Source organism: Lipotes vexillifer, unplaced genomic scaffold (assembly GCF_000442215.2).
Source record: "Lipotes vexillifer unplaced genomic scaffold, Lipotes_vexillifer_v1.1 scaffold395, whole genome shotgun sequence".
In the NCBI taxonomy this organism is placed as follows: Eukaryota; Metazoa; Chordata; class Mammalia; order Artiodactyla; family Lipotidae; genus Lipotes; species Lipotes vexillifer.
The window spans coordinates 4,592,464-4,604,910 of NW_006797390.1; positions in this window are offsets into that span (position 1 = coordinate 4,592,464).

Here is a 12,447-nt window from a genome sequence, read left to right on the forward strand (position 1 = left end):
TATATTTGTACTATAGTAATTTCTATGCAAGATACATTCACACATAGGATAAAATCTCAAGAGCAGATCCCGATTAAGAGCTCAATGCCAGGAAGAAGGCAATGGTTACGTGCATTTACCTCCCCACACCTCCACTCCAATCTGGTGTATTCTGTCCCTTTTCATCCCACTCAGGACTAAATACTGGAACAGGGCATCATTCTAGAGGCCATCTTGGGTCCTCTCCAATTTATAGCTAAAATAAACAATTTGCTTGCAAATGTTGGTACCTTTTTGAAAATTAATTTTTATTGGAGTGTAGTTGATTTACAATGTTGTGTTAGTTTCTGCTGTACAGCAAAGTGAATCAGTTATGTATATACATATATCCACTCTTTTTTAGATTCTATTCCCATATAGGTCATCACAGAGTACTGAGTAGAGCTCCCTGTGCTATACAGTAGGTTTTTATTAGTTATCTATTTTATATATAGTAGTCTTTATATGTCAATCCCAATATCCCAATATATCCCTCCCCCGCTTTCCCCTTTGATAACCATAAGTCTTGTTTTCTACATCTGTGAGTCTCTTTCTGTTTTGTAGATAAGTTCATTTGTACTTTTTTTCCTTTTTAGATTCCACATATAAGTGATATCATGTGATATTTGTCTTTCTCTGTCTGACTTAATTCACTCAGTATGATAATCTCTAGGTCCATCCATGTCACTGCAAATGGCATTTTCCATTCTTTTTTATGGCTGAGTAATATTCCATTGTATATATGTACCACATCTTCTTGATCCTTTCAGTAATAAAATTTTTATCTTCACAACTCACACCTAATCATCAATATTTTACCACCAGAGATGCGTTTGGACACAAGGTCTTCTGATGTATCTTATTGATACTCTTGGCAGATTCTGAAAGATTACAGACCCAGTCAAGATAAAGCCAGGTTGGGGAGAGTGTGCATTTAAGCCTGGGGGACTGTTAAGGAGGATGCGGACCTGTGGAGAATGGAGGTATCCCTTCTCTCAGACCTGGTCAGTTACCACCAGCCATTCCAAAGCCGTTTTCCCAAGTGGCCTGTGCCTGTGCTGAGAAGCCCAAGGCAAGTGCGTCTTCCCGTGCTGACCAAGCATTTTTCTGCGCAAGTTTGGGGCTGCAGCCTCAGCATCTTGATGTCATCACTGCCCCAGTCTGACCGCCGGTTCCCCAGAATCTCAAAATGAGCTGCTCTGGTCTCTTGTAGAGTTGGTGGGGATTTCTATATTTTCCCAGTTACTATGGGAACACAAATAAATATTTGGATAAGGATGAGGAACAAACCCTCCTTAAAGAGCTTGTGTATTCTAGTTAATGCTGGAAGTATCTGAGCACAGTTCAGAGTGCAACTTTGCCGGCTGTAGCTGACCCTTTTCAGAAGGCATGTTACTTCTCTTTGACTATGTGCTCCCATTCCCTAACTCCTCCTTTCTCTCTCTTCCTCCTGTTCAGTTTCCCTTCTTTTTATCTTAGTTCTTTTCTCTTTACATTTTCTCTCTCCTATGCGTCCCCTCGGCACCTCTTTTTCCCTTTCCTCTTACTTTGCCTTCTCTCACCGTAAAGCAGCGCATATTCTGGGCAACTAAATCTGCACGGAGCTGGTTTTGATCAGCTCTAGTCCTCGAGACCATGAGTGACATGTCACAGAGCAGGCCTGTGGCCAAGACCCACTTCCAGCGCTTGCTGGAGAGATGCTGAGAGGTCCTCCTGGCCGGAGCACAGATGGTGGGTGATGGAGTCCGGATGCCGAGACTTAGGGCAGGTCAAAACAATGATCGCTCAAGTGTAAACTATGCTAATTGCTGGGGACAAAGAGAGCCAGGCCCCAGTGGAGTGTGTTTCAGGGTGGAGTCCCAAAGCAAAAGGTGGCTTCTGTTGCTTACACGTTAGTAGTAAGAGTCCTGGCCTAAGCTTCCAGATCGTCTTGTTTTTAATTCTCATTTTATTGATGTAGAGACTGAGCTGTACTATCTTACCCCAGCATACAAAATTTGATTTTGATCATTTATAGGTCCTTTCCCAATGGGGGAGATATTTTTCTTGAAAGACATCTCATTTAAAGCATTATAGATATATAGATAGATAATAGATGAATAGATGATAGATAGAAAGAATAGATATACATACATACAGATACACACACACACATATAAATACACAAATACTGTGTGTACTGTGTACACACAGTACTCAGTGTGTGTATATACTCAGACACACACACACATTTGTTTTTTGTTTGTTGGTTGGTTTGTTTTTTGGCCACATGGCTTGTGGGATCTTAGTTCCCCAACCAGGGATTGAACCCAGGCCCTGGGCAGTGAAATCACCAAGTCTTAACCACTGGACGGCCAGGGAACGCAAGGGAATTCCCCCCCCACACACATTGTGTTGTAAAATAAAACACAGAAACAGAAAACTTTACAAAACCATATCCTAGTGAATTATTATAAGGAAAACACCATCAATCCACCCAGGTGAAGAAAGAACTTTGCAGCCCCCAAGTGACCCCTCCCTGTACTTCATTCCAGACACAGCACTGTTCTGCCTCTAAAATGAATCGCTATCCCATTTTACAGTTATCACGTCCTTACATTACTTTATGGTTTTATCACTCGAGTGCATCCCCAAATGCTGTAGTTAAATCTTGCGCATTTTTAAAACTTTGCCCCTTTAAAGTTCCTTTAATCTGCAGTTTCTTCCTCCCTCCCCTCACACCTGCCATTTTCCTTACAATTTGTGTTGGTGAACCTGGCACGTGACCTGCAGTCTAGATTTGGCTGGACGCATACTCTCAGTGTTGTTCAACATGCTCCTTTGTCCTCTGCATTTCCTACAAATTGGCAGCTAGAATCTGAGGATTGGCCAGACTCAGATGTGACCCTTTTGCCAAACTATGGTGGTGGCATATTCTTTCAACACAGCGTTGTGTCTGGTTTTCAACTTTTTTTTTTTTGATGTTAGTAGCCATAGATACACGATAACTAAATCCATTCACTTATTGGGGGTTGGTGACATCTTAATCTATTATTTCATTTTACATCTAATACCTCAGCTCTGTGAATAAGGAAACACTTTTTCTCATCCAATATTTTGTTACTCAGTGGCACAATTCATATAAGATGGGCAGGATAAATGTTAGAATCTTACCTTTTATTTACCCAGTTTTCAAGGTACTGAATTCGTTCCTTGTCACCCTCTGAAGGTGACCAATTGTAAATATTATAAATCTGTAGATTTTTAAATGTTTGATGTGTTTCAATTCATTGCAATTCTTTTCTTTATAGAGGCTCGAAGTGTCCCCCCTTTAGGTACTGAGAGCTTTTTCACGTTGGTGCCTAAGTCCTTTTGACTGGACCCTAGTAGTGGGTCATAGCTGTCATGCTATCTGCTATGGTAGAATGGTCCAGGCTAACTTTGAATGTTCTCTGAGAAGCCCTGTTTTGTATGTCGTTTTTCACTTTTTAATGGGAAATAGATAATATTACTGTCTACTTCTTCCTTTAGTTCTATCAGTTTTTACCTCATGTGTTTGGAAGACCTTGTTATTAGGTGTATATACATTTAGAATCATTATGTCCTCTTGAAGAATTGACCCTTTATCACTATTAAAGATCTCTCTTTATCCCTGATAATATGTCTGTGTCTCAATTCTATTTTGTCTGATATTGATAAAGTCATTTCAGCTCTCCTTTGACTGGTGTTTACATGGTGTATCTTTTCTCATCTTTTTCCATTTAATCTATCTTTGTCTTTATATATAAACCTACTGTATATTTAAAGTAGGTTTCTTATAATCAATGTATAAGTTGTGTACTGTTTTTTGTTTTTTCCTTGCGTTATGCGGGCCTCTCACTGCTGTGGCCTCTCCCATTTGCGGAGCACAGGCTCCGGACGCGCAGGCCCAGTGGCCATGGCTCACGGGCCCAGCCGCTCCGCGGCATGTGGGATCCTCCCGAAACGGGGCACGAACCCGCGTCTCCTGCATCGGCAGGCGGACTCTCAAGCACTGCGCCACCAGGGAAGCCCCAAGTTGTGTACTGTTTTTTATCCACTCTGATAATCTCTGCCTTTTAATTAGAGCATTTAGTCTACTTACATTTCATGTGTACGGGTTGAAGTCTACCGTTTTGGAATTTGTTTTGTATTTGTCCCATCTGAATTTTATTGACTTTCCTGCTCTCCTGACTTCTTTTGTGTGAATTGATTATTTTGAATATCCTCTTTTATTTCACTGATCAACTTCTTACCTATATCTCTTTGTGTTATTTTTACTAGCCACTCTAGCCACTACAATATGTATCTTTAGCTTATTACAGTATACATTCAAGTAATATTATAGTACGTTATAAGTAATGAAAAAATCTTACAAGCATGTAATTCCATTTACCTCCTTTCCTGCCTTTTGTTATTTTATCATATTTATTTAAGTCAATATTAATTTATTATGACATTTATTTTACTTCTACATATACTATAACCCCCCAAATGCATTGTTATTTATTTTTTTAAATAAATATATACCATATAAACTTATAGCATATATCAAAAATCTGCAATCTAGGCAGTAGGTAGTTAGTGAATGATGAGATGTAGCCATCTCCACTCCTGGGTGAGATACAGTAGAGAGACTCAAGTGGGGTGATACTCAGATGTCCCTTGCAACCACTGCTGGCAGTGGCATTAGAGGGAGCCTGACAACAACCAAATAAGACCCAGCCCCCAATTTGTGACTCATAAATGCTTTTGGTTCTTGGGAAGGAATTGCCAAACACAAGACATGGCTGCAGTCTGCACAACAGTTAAGTTACAAGGGAGATGAACAGGATGGTAAGTGATGCACAGGTAAAAAGACGAGTAGTGATGGACTGGGTTTGAGTACTGCATATGCCACTAACTAGCTGTGGTGTCTTCAGTAATTTATCTAACCTTTTTCATTCTGTTTCCTCCACTGTAAAATGAGAATAATGGTAGATACCTCACTGGGCTCTGGGAATATTCATGGAGATAACAAGTGTGAAAGTTCCTGGTTCGTTACAGACACCCCTTCGTCATTTCCTTCTCTTCATCTGAAATTACGGTCCTTGATTTTTGGCTTTGATCAGCCCTAGCTGACTGTGGGTTTCTGCATCTGATATTACCATCGTCATTGTCCTCATTTGTCATTGTTTTTGCTGTGGGTCTTATCGTGGACTTTGTAGCACCAGATTGGAAAAGACAATTAATGGACCACCACAAACTCTCTGGTGATGCTGACAAACAGCTTTCCTCACAACTTAAGGAATGACTCTGATATATGTTGCAACAAATTAAAGCCTGTTTGTAAGCTTGTGGTTGTTGAAGCAAGGTTCCCAGTCCACGTACATGTCTGTGATGTATAGTGTTTCTCTGCTCCCATAGCAGTGTTAATGGCCTGGGGTCTCTTCTAGAGGAGGGAGCAGCTCAGGCAGCATCCTCTCAGAGCCACTGCCAAAGCACCTAAATGGAAAATCACATTACATGACTGCCTCGGTGATGGCAAGAAAGTTAGCATTCCCATCAGTCTGCATGTGCGTGGCTTGTTATGGTTGATGAATCAGATGAAAAACATGGAAGGAGAACAAAGCACAGTCATTCTGCATAAAGGCCATTCTTCAAGCTCAGTCATTTGTCAGCCCCTGGTTTTTGAAGACAGGCAGAGCCTTCTAAACACGTGTCCAGCTACATTTGTACAGAGAAAAAAGCTGGCGTGTTGACAAGTTCATCACTGATTTTGAGCCAATCACTGGATCAGTATCACTTCACCACTGGGTCTCCTCTACCACTTTTTCTAGTTTCAATCCCAGGAAGAAATTAAGGAAGAGGAAAGAAACATTTATATAATTTCTATCATGTGTGCTTCTTTGCAAGGTTTTTTTAAAAGGGGGTATGTGCTGAAATACAGTAATGGACAATTTTAAATGTGGCAAAGCTTATAACAACACATATCACATTTGCCCTTTTGGTGTAGTTAAGACAACTGAGATCCCAGATCCAGTCATGACTTCTTTTAGGAGTGCTTAGTTCTGTGCCGCCTTTAATCTGTTTCCGTGCCTCATATTAGTGTATATATCAGGTCTGGTCAATGTGGTTGTCTTCTTGTTCAAAGCTACTTTCCTAAATGCAAGGAGGTCTCAGCACCTCTCTTGTTCTGCGTATCCTAGTGTTAGATTTTCGCATACGCAGTCTTCAACATCTATATGCTGGTAGTTTTGGCTACTTTATTTTTTTTTGCGGTACGCGGGCCCCTCACTGCTGTGGCCTCTCCCATTGCGGAGCACAGGCTCCGGACGCGCAGGCTCGGCGGCCATGGCTCACGCGGGCCCAGCCGCTCCGCGGCACGTGGGATCTTCCTGGACCGGGGCACGAACCCGTGTCCCCTGCATCGGCAGGGGGACTCTCAACCACTGCACCACCAGGGAAGCCCCAGTTTTGGCTACTTTTGTTCCTAATTGCTAACACACAAATCCATACAAAAACTTGAAAATCTTCAACTAAAGACATATGTCTCCTTTTGCCATCTGGGAATGCTTTCTTTTTCCCTCGCTCGACCTGGTAGGAAAGAGTTGGATGAACTTCGTCTACTTTGATTGAACTCTGAACAAATCCTCAAAGTCTCTCTACACAAAGGCTTTTATTTCCTACAAACAGACTGGCTGATTTCTATTTTACATTTACTCTTTGTCAACCTCCAACCCAATCCCAGCCCTAAGGCAATATGTTAAAACTGCATCCATGCAGCCTTACTATGGTTTTTTGATTCTCATTATTACATGAATGTGCTTTGTGTGTACATACGTTATCTCATTTATCCTCACCACACCCTTACAAGACAGCTTTTAGCAGCTTTGTACGATAGGTAAGAAAGCCGATGCTCAGAGAGATTGAGTAGCTTGTCTAAATTCACACTGCCAGGAAGCGGCAGAACTGGGCCCCCAGTTTAGGGTAATCTTAACCTAAAGTCGTGCTCTTTCTGTTGACTCTGGGACCTTTAGTTGTGGTCACCATAAGTTTGGTGACTACTGTATAGTCAGATCAGGTAAGGATTGTAAGGCCATTTCTGAGCAGCATGTCAGAGCCATGTCCCATAAGAGTCCCAGAGAGGTTTCAGGTGTTTCCTGATTTTTCCAATAGCTATGCATCTTTATCCTACTGAGGGCTGACTGCAACATGGATTTCAGGAGCAGTTCAGCACAAATAACCCTACAAGGGCTCATAATCATCAACGTCTCATTATAGGCTTCATTTTTAGACTATATTCCCATACTCACGTACTGTTGGCTCTAGAATAGAACCTAGTGATCAGGTTGAGACAAGCCCCATGTCTGATAGGCTGAAAAGTTAAAGCCAAAGAGAACCAGCCCACGGCACCACCCAGAGAGCAGCAGTCTCTGTCCTTGCAAGGGGGTGTTGGGAATGGGAAGATGCAACCTCATAGTTTTGGCAACTTAAGACTGAATATCAGAAGACAGTCCCGGGTGGAGGACAGCTTGTGGCTGCTAATAGGAATCTATGATGATGCTTCACTGGGGATTTAGGCACGAGCCTTGGCCACAGATACTTTGTGTTTGGAATTCACCATGGAGAAGGTGCTTTGTCTACACCGTATAGTGTCATTGTATAGGGATTTAGGATTATTATCATAAGGTAATCATTAATATATATTTTAGCAATTGACTGACCTCCACACAAAACAATAATGCATAGCCTCCTTCTGTCTGTTAGGTACTTACCTAGCTGAGTCCTTCTCTGGGCATTGCCCTCAGCCCAGTGGAGCAATTCCTGGAGCCACCTTGTGCAAGATCACACCTGCTTCCCAGGGGCGGCCTGTGTCTCATGACTGATTGCTGTAGGGGCACAGAGGCTTGGCCTCCTTGCCTCCATCAGGACATCCCTGGATGCCCATCTCAACTGCGGAGCACACTGCAGGTTTGGCTGGTGCCTCTGCGGCCACTGCATCGTTGTTCAACTTCTCCCTCTGACCAGTCCTGCTGCACATGAACTCCTCCTGCACGTGAATCTCTATCTCAGAGACTGTTTTATGGAGAACTTGGCCTAAGATGCCATCTAAGGGGGCTCTCTGATCCATGAGTACTTTAGTGCTATGGGACACCTTTACCTCTAGCCACCTTCCCTTCTCCCACCCCTTCCTCCTTCCCATCAATGCTCCTCTCACTGCCCAGCCCATCTTAGGAGCCACTTTCACATCCTAACAATTGTTGTGGGTTTTCTGACCTCAGTCAGCCAGGTCTTACTTTCCAGTCTCCCTCTGGTGCCTTTCTCAAAAAATGTTTTCTGTTTGTATGATTCAAAATCTCTCTTGGCAGGAGTCAGACTGGTTTATACAAGTACTGCTTACTGATGTACATAATGTCTTGGAATCCAACCTGCCTTCCTGAGCTGGGCTGTCTCCTTCTAGATGTCTTCCACACCTTGTAAACAGAGCTGAACGTGGAGAGCTTGGAGGCAGGAATGAAAGGAAGAGCATGCTCTTCTTTCCACCTTGACGTGGGTCTCTCCCGCCAAGCCTTTCACGGAAGGCTGTTCCTCCTGCACCTGGTCCATAGCCTCTCCCGAGGGCAGGAAAAGCTACAGAAGCATATTAAGCTTATGCTGGTTGGGCCAGATTCCTGGAGGCCACAATACCAAAGGTGGACTTTTTACATACTGCCAACTGCATTGCTTCATTCCTCTTCTTGGAATTTCGGCAAATGACCACCTTCCTCCAGGAAGCCTTCCTGCCTCAACCCTACCCATTTTGCAAACCATTGATACAGTTTCTGACTCAGTAAATTTACCTTTACTTTATTCTCTACTCTTCTTCAACTCCTCTCCCTACCTCAACATACAGTGTCATAATTAACTGTGGGTGATCAGCCATTATGGGTATAATTTGGATATGCCTTGGAAGGACTCTAAGCTACCAAGCAGCGCACTGATGGCATGGGATTTTTAAAGCTGCCCATCCATCTATCCCCAAGGCTCCACCTTAAAATTTTCATTCTACTTTCATTCTAAGGCTTTTCTCATAACTTACCCATAGTTCTTTCTTTCTGACACTCCCTGTACTGTGTGTGAATCTGTCTTCCTAGCTAGCCTGGTTGTCCCTTGGAGGGCAGGAGCCACATTAATCATCTTTGCTCCTTCCCACCCACCACTTCTGATGTGCACATATTTGGTACTTATTAAATACAAGTTGAGTAAAAACACTTAATGCACGAGTAGGCAAAAATTAGAGTTTATAATTCTCAGGAAAAATTTCTTCCTAACCAGCAGCACCAAGCATTCAGTGTCCTTCACTAAGTGGCACTGTCCTGGGTCTGATGGTGAGCCCTGGGGTGTGACAGAAGGTGGAGGCTGCCAGAGCACAGTCCCTGCTCCCCAGCCCGTGATAGCAGTGTCCTGCCCCCTCGTGATCACAGAGAGCTTGAGCGTTTATCTTCCACAGACTTCAGTTTCCTCATCAGTAAGGGATTGGTATCCCCTCCTGCCACATCACATTTTCTTTCCAGTGACTCTTAATGATTTTCTAGATTCTCAGATGAATTAATCATAATAGAATCATTGGCATCCACCCCACCCAGCCTGGTGGTGGCCACATAAGTCTCTTCTCTGAGCATGAAACCAGAAGTGAGGTAATTACCCACACAAGAGCAATTTGGCCTTAGTGCAAAATGTTCATCTTTTCAGATGCTGAAGCAAAATACACTCCTCCTAACACTCAGTGGCCTTTTGATTGCAGCTTTCTGCCTGAGGTTTCTACATGGATATTACTATATCCAGCCCATGCCTCATCTACTCTGGATTTTATTAGGAGGTGGGAGGGAGGTGGGTGGAGGGACAGGTAAGCCTGCACACGTCCTTAAAGGTCTTTGTCAGGATCTTAGTTTGCACACGTGTGTGCTACTTTCTGCCGCTAACTAATCTGTAACATTCTTGTGGAAACTGATTACCGTCTCTGACTTTGGAACTCCATCTTGTATCCTGTCCCCAAATTGACTTTACTGCTTTGTCAAAAGGCTTTCCATTAGAAGAAACAAAATGTCTTACCTGAGATCATATAAAAAGAATGAATCGGTGGACCATAAGAACACATAAGAAGTGCTGTTGAAATGATTAATTATGAATAACAATGGTAAAATAGAAAGAACGATGGCAATCTGTGTGGAGGAGGGTGCAGCAAAGCACAGTGTTTTTCAGATCAAAATATGAATTTGCATTGAACCTGCATATTTTTGGTATGGTGGTTTTTTACTAAAGTGAATTCAAAATTAAATTTAAAAATTTATTAGAGCCATTCTTGGTAATTTTCTGTCTATTTTTTATAAATGCTCTTTTTATTACTCTGCTTGGGCTGCCATACAAAATACCACAGTGGCTTAAAGAACAGAAATTTATTTTTTCACAGCTGTGGAGCCTGCAACTCAAGATCAAGGTGGCAGCAGTGTTGGTTCCTGGCGAGACCTCTCTCCTTAACTTGCAGATATCCACATCCTCTGTGTCCTCCCATGGCCTTTCTTTGGTGTGTACTCACTCCTGGTATCTCTTCCTCTTCTTATGAGGACACCAGTCTTATCGGATTAGGGCCTCATCCTTATGACCTAATTTAACCTTAATTACCTCATTAAAGGCCCTACCCCCAAATAAAGTCTCATAGTTGGTTAAGGCTTCAACCTATGAATTTTGGGAAACACAATTCAGTCCATAATACTCTTCAAATCTAGTGTTTTGAATAAAATAGGCATAGAAATGAAAGGCTTCCCTTTAAAGCCACCTAGATTCAATTCACCATTACTCATGCCAGAAATAGGAAGCTCAGAGGATTCAAGAAGCCATTTCTTTTCAGCATTAGCATATATTTTTATTTTCCCCCTATTTTGCACCAGGTTGAATTTTCAGATTAACTCTGTGGTTTGGTTTCCAAAGGTTGTTTGCAATGCTATGCTATAAAAATGTCTGTACACATATCTCTCTGTATGTCCACTTGAGTAAAGGTGTAAGGAGTAAAATTGCTAGGTACATGCACACTTGACCAAACCCTGTACATTTTACATTCAAATGGCTACACTGGCTTACACACCTACCTGCAAAGTGTGTGGATTTCCATTTTCCCAGTATTTGATATTACCCTGATACTTGATCTGTTTTCCTATTTTTGCCCATTTCATCGGTATAAAATAGTATCTCAGATTATTATTTGATTTCACATTTTCCTGATTCATAATCAAGTTGAACACCTGTTCATAGGTACATTATCTTGTCAGCTTTTACCCTGTATAAATTGTCTCTATATTTTCTTGACCCATTTTCACTTGGGTTTCCTGCCGGTTTCTTGCAGATTTACATAACTTTCTTATATATTCTGCATTACAATCAGTCTTGTGTTTTAACACATACCTTCCCTGTCTGGCAACTGTCAAATTTACGTAGAGAGTCTTTCTTAGAACAAAATATTTCCTCCTTACATGGTCAAATCCAAAGTGCTTCCCCTTATGCTGTAGGTGTTTGCGTCTTGCTTAACAAATGTCCGTTCAGTGAAAGAACACAGAGCCAACCTCCAAACTTCTAATAGTTTCGCAGGTTTGCCTTTCATGTGTAGACCTTTAATCTACTTGGAATTTAATTTTGCAAGTAGTTGGAATTTGAGTTCTAATTTTACTTGTCTCTATGTTTTTCAATTTCCCCATCACAATCTATTAAATAATTGATCCTTTCATTATTGATTTGTGAGGACTCGTCCGTGATAAACCAAGTTCCCTTGTATATGTGGGTTCTGTTTCTGAATCCTCCATTCTGTTTAACTGGCACATCTCTCTGTCCTAGCACAATATCATGCTGGTTTTAATTCGTTTATCTTTGCAGCATGTTATAATATCTGAGAAGTAAAGAGAGTCTCCTCTTTTTGTTCTTTTTCAAATATATATAGACCTTTATTATTCCCTACATACTTTAGAGTTATTTTGTCTTTTTCTCCAGGATTTACAATGAAATTATTTAAACTTTATATATGATGTGGGGGAGAATTGGAATTTTTATGTGTTGTTTTCACTCATGGCCATGGTATAGGTCTCTATATACTTATTTTTTTTAATGTCCTATTGGTTATTTTATCATTTCTTTCCATACAGGTCTTGTGCATTTTCATTCATCTCTAGTTACTTTAGACATTTAGAGCTTTTAGTTCCTATTTTAAATGGTATTTTAATTTGTGGAGTCTTCGTGAGTGTATTGTCTTATTATAAATGCTACTTACTTTCAAAGACATTTTCTGGTTGGTTACTCCTGTTACAGTAGTTTGCTGACTTTCTTGGGCTATGTAAATTATCATTTTATTTTCTCTTTCCAACTCTTATGCCTCTTATTTCTTTTTCTTGTCACTTATCCATTGGCTAGAACTGTCCATAGTCC